At 33.2% G+C, this 5,328-nt stretch overlaps 1 long non-coding RNA gene across 1 annotated transcript; it reads right to left on the bottom strand.

Annotated features, from left to right (window-relative positions):
• Window positions 1-1,639: 1,639 nt before the first annotated feature.
• On the bottom strand, window positions 1,640-3,048 carry LOC120267720. The gene is made up of 2 exons (XR_005538545.1): window positions 2,935-3,048; window positions 1,640-2,034 (listed from the first exon to the last, which is right to left on the bottom strand). It is a non-coding gene; the product is annotated as an uncharacterized LOC120267720 (long non-coding RNA).
• Between the last annotated feature and the right edge of the window lie 2,280 nt (window positions 3,049-5,328).

Consider the following 5,328-nt stretch of genomic DNA (forward strand, 5'->3'; position numbering starts at 1 on the left):
AATTTTTCATTCTTTCATTACATTTATTTTTTATGTTAAAAGCAATAATGCATAATTTCCATTAAATTTAAATTTATAAAAAAAAAATATGGTTGAAGCTTTTATTTGTTAAGTTTTTTTTTTTATTTCATAGTTACAATTAAGTGATTAAAAATTTGCTTTTTCACCTTTAAACATAATATTTTATAATTAACAGAATATTATATATTATATATCAAATAACTAAAAAATAATTTTTAATATTTAAATATTATTTAAAAACATTTCTCATTACTAATATCACGTTTAATATAAACAAAGACTTGTATTAAATGACTTAAATACAATAGGAGAAATTCTAAAAAAAAGTTTTAAAAAAATTCTTGAAACCGTCTCGAAATGGATTATACATCTACTTTAAATATATAAATAATAATAATAATAATAATAATAATAATAATAATAATAATAGTGCTCACAAAATATTAACAATAGATATATTTTATATTAACATAAAAAAAGAATGCAGATCTTATGCTCATATTTTTGCAGCAATCAAAGAATAATATAAGCTTATATTATATATATGATTAAAACTCACATAACTTCAAATATTCTTTGAGCAATAATTTTTACTACTCTGCCATAGAGCTCGATGAGATCCTCGAACATAGGATTTTTAGATTTGCGCTAAATTAGGGGGAAAATGTCATAAATTACCATTTAAATCAATGGAGAGATGAGAGTACATTTTTAGAGTATGACAAAGTGACTATCTTTCTCCTTTTCTTCCACATGATGACTTATATATCCCATACGAGTCTTGGTTGTTTCTTACATGCCAGACTTTTCATGTGGCCTTAAAAAGCCATATGCATCAATAAGACCTAGCAAGCATGGAAACACTGATGGAGATCTCTGTTACTAATTAGCGACTGAAATTCCAGCTTAGCAACAAAGATGTTAATCACTAATTAACAACCAATCTCACTGTTGCTAGTTAGGCAAAGAGGGGTTGGTTAGGACACTGTTTCCCAAGCTTAATGCCATCTCTTTTGAGATAGATAACTTCCTCTCAAATGATGGTACACCAGTTATGTTGGCTAATTTGATAAAAAGTAAAAATAAATAAATAATAATAAAAATAAAAAATGAAGAAAATAAGGTGGAGGACCTGTGTGCCTTGTAAGGGGATCGAGAGTTTCTTAACGGGTTACAGATATCTAGCCACTACGGGTGTACATGGTGTCACGCCCTGACCCTAGCCGGGCACGTGGCAATCGCACGACAACAAGGAGTAAACCCTACAGCGTCCCACCTCCTAGTCACCGTAAGGCTCAAAACAAACCTGCTAACACCGCTTATTAAAGAAAGATACAAGGTCCATAACAAGACCAGCTAGGGTTCCACATACAACCAAAAAGTATAGATATAGCAACAGTACACAAAGCTTAAGTCTAGTGGATCCATAAAATTTACATGCACACTGCACTAACCTAAACAAGGGGAAAAAGGAGGTCACTCTACTGCCTGCCCAGCACAGCCCAGTCCAACGTCACAGTTTGAGAAAGGAGAAAGGAGAGTGGTGAGTAACAGGTGTTACCCAGTGAGTGGTGACAGCATAGAGATAACAGAGTAAATAAAGTATTTCAAATAGTAGTAACCATAATAAAAATAACATATAAAAGTAGTTCTAAGTATTCGACAAGTTAACAGATAACACAATGGTTCATAAATAGTACAGGTAAGTAACATTTTCCAACACATTGAGCACCACTCAAAATACAGGCTGGCCTTAAACAATTTCCAAGCTAATCGTGGCCGGGACTAGCTACGGGACCACCAAGGTGTTTTAAGACTTTTAAAATTCACAAATGTTGCCTTCCTTTGTGTTGGCCACTGAGTCCCCGTGTGGTGACCCCAGGTTTCTCACATAAAAGACCCCCGTCAATGGCTCCGCGCACCTCTTGACCAGGGTAAACTCAGGGTTGACCACGCCGCCTCCCATCAGGCCGGACCGTGGAACCCCATACTGCAGTGTTGGACTTAAGTCCGCTGTCACCATCAAAATCCGAATGCCACAAGGCAATTCTTTTCAATTCCAACTCGAGGGATCAAGCATATGATGTATAAATACGGAAATATACCACAATCCATATTCCATTTACATGTAAAAGACATTTACATTTAAACATGTTTCTTTCGAAATAAATATGTATAAGTATACCAGAATCATTTTGTCATATAACTTCAGGCTCAAAATATTCATATATAGATATATAGCCAATTAAATCTGATTGAACATCAAATTTATGATATAAAACATATAAAGAAATACCATTATACTCTTATAAAATCTATGCAATTAACAAGTAAACCACTCACTGAACCCGTCGTCTCGCCTCGAGACGCACTCACTGGTCAGCATTTTTCTTACCCTTGGAAGATACCTCACCACTTAGAATCAAGTAAGGAATCTAAGAACCAATGCACAAAAGAATGGAAACTAAAATGCATGCAAATGCCTAGTTACATGTCGAACATGTAATGCTAGGGTTTTAGGGGAAAACGACATCATTTTGGCCCCAAACGACCCCAAACGGAAGGAAAATTAGTTCCAAAGGCTTCCAGGTAAGAAGGACTTCGATTTGGACCAAAGAAATACAAAAAAGGCCAAGGTTTTTTTTGGTGCTACAGTGTTTTCGGAATTACTACCATAAAACACGAATTTTCTACAGTAAAACCAGCATTGTTTCAATTGTTTCTCGTCGATTTACAACACCAAAATACAAAATTTCTTTACAAACATACACATACATGAATCACAAGATAGAGGGCTTCGATTTGAGTCTAAAAACAACTCAAACTAAGGTTGATTTCTATTGTTTCAAGGATTTTTAAAAATAATTAAATACGAAGAAAATATAAAGAGAAAACCTTGAATCGAAGCCTTACCAAGCTCAGGAGAATGAGAGAAATAGGATAGAAGTGATGATTCGCCGAAGAAGCTCGTCGAAGAAAAGAAAACCCTCTCCGGCGAAGTGAAGAAGAAATGGAAACAAAGAGATAAGAAAGGAAATGAGAGGCTGAGAAGAGAAGCCACGTTGCTTCTCTTATCCATTCAATTTTCAGATTTTTTTTAAAGAAAAGGAGAAATTACTAAAATACCCCTTATAAGAGAAAATTGAAAGAAATGAGCCCAAAAGACCGTTTTGTCTCTGATTTTCGGCTGGTTTTCACACCTAACCTATTATGCAGTAATGCAAGAATGCCACTAATGCAAAATGACCATTTTGCCTCTAATGTTTGCACAAAAAAAATTTTAAAAATGCATGAGGTCAAAATCATGATAGGGTATCACACATGGGCCGGGCGACCCATGGGCTCGCCCGAGCCAGAGCCCAGCAAAAAAAAAATTACAAGCTCTGAGTTTAGAAAGTTGGCCCAAAGAACCAGGTTGGGCTTAAATGTGTAGTCCCAATTGAATTTCAGGCTTGCTTTGGGTCAGATGAATTTATAATATATTATATATACTATGTTTGAAAATAGTCAAATATTAGGCAGATTTTTAACCTTTGCTTTTGATTTTTTAATACATAAATGTATAGGGATGTGTGCATTTTTTCATCTAATTTTGTCTTTTTTTTCCTATTTGGGGGCTGGCATTCAAGCAAAGAAAAAAACAATGTTCTTTTGTCATTTCTACTTCCGTTGTCAATCTTCTCTGCTCTTGCTTTAAGCAACCAATGTGTTTATTTGTTTTTTCACTCATCCATTTCATCTCTGGTGAAGGTCTAGCCATCCAAGTAATATATTCATTCTTAGACTTTTTATTTCTGATGCGCACCAGTGTTTGTCTCTTTTCAATCAAGTTATCTAAATATGATTGTGCAACTATTCATTTCTTTGGAATTCTAAATTCACACTTCATGAGCTTTGTCTAAGTTCCGTTATCAAGCTTCTCTCCTCTTGTTGTAAGCAACTACTGTGTTCATTTGTTTTTTCACTTCATCCATTTCATCTCCAATGAAGGTCAAACCATCTAAGTAATATATTCACTCTTATACTTCAGCTTTTAAATTTTTATTTATAAAATTAATTTTTTTATTATACCACATGAATTTTATTTTATTTCAATAGATTTTTTTAATTTTATTTTTAAATTATTTTATTGTTCAATAAATATAGAAAGTCAATCAAGTACACCAATAAATCTAGATGATGAAAATGTTGAGCCCGAATGAAAGCCTAGTAGATTGGATATGTGGGAGCATTTTGACAAATTACCACCAATTGAAGCAAATTTATAAAGAGCTCAATGTAAATATTGTAAGAAGGCATATTCTTTTCAAAGTAAAGGAGGAAAATCTCATTTGAGGAGGCACTTGGCTAAATGTCCAAAACGTGTTTGTCGTGACATTAGACAATATACAATTTCTCATCAAACAACAATTAGTGGTATGCCATTATAAAATTATAAAATTAATGTTGAGATCATTCGTAGGAAAATTGTTATGATGATTGTTGTGGATGAACAACCTTTCATGATGGTTTAGAATATTGGATTTAGGTGTTTGATGGCAACTGCATGTCATGAATTTACAATAATGAGTAGAAAAACAATCAAAAGAGATATTATGTTGCTACATAAGCAAGAAAGACAGAATTTGAAAGACATTGATTGAGTGCCCTATTAAAATATGCTTAACATCAGGCACATGGAAATTTTATCACTGAGGATCACTATATTTGTGCCACGACGCATTTTATTGATCATGAATGGTTGTTGCACAAGAGGGTTATATATTTAAACTCATTTCACCTCAATATGACAGTTTTTCTATTGAAGATGAAATTAATTTTTGTGTTGCATAATGGAACATTCAACATAAACTATTCAATATCACTTTGGATAATTTGAGTATTAATGACTGTGTTGTTTCACTGCTTAAGAGTTGTCTTAACCAAAGGATTTTTCTTCTTGTGATGGTGAATTCTTTCATATTCAATATTGTGCTCACATATTAAAGTTGATTATGCAATCAGCATTTAATCTTCTTATGTTGGTCATTGGCAAGTTGTGTCTTGGTGTAAAATATGTGAAGCAATACACTCATAGCAGAAGACATTTTATGATGTTGCAAAGAAGTTAAATTTGGACATTAGAAAGAAATTGTGCCTTGATTGTCCAACCAGATGGAACTCTATCTATGACATGCTTGTTTTGGCACTTTATTACAATGCTGCTTTCTTGTATTTGGGTGAAAGAGACAGTAATTTTATATATAGCTTAATTGATCAAGAGTGGAATGATGTTGCTACTTTTTGCAATTTTTTGAAGTCTTTTCA

This window comes from Dioscorea cayenensis, chromosome 8, assembly GCF_009730915.1.
Source record: "Dioscorea cayenensis subsp. rotundata cultivar TDr96_F1 chromosome 8, TDr96_F1_v2_PseudoChromosome.rev07_lg8_w22 25.fasta, whole genome shotgun sequence".
NCBI lineage: Eukaryota > Viridiplantae > Streptophyta > Magnoliopsida > Dioscoreales > Dioscoreaceae > Dioscorea > Dioscorea cayenensis.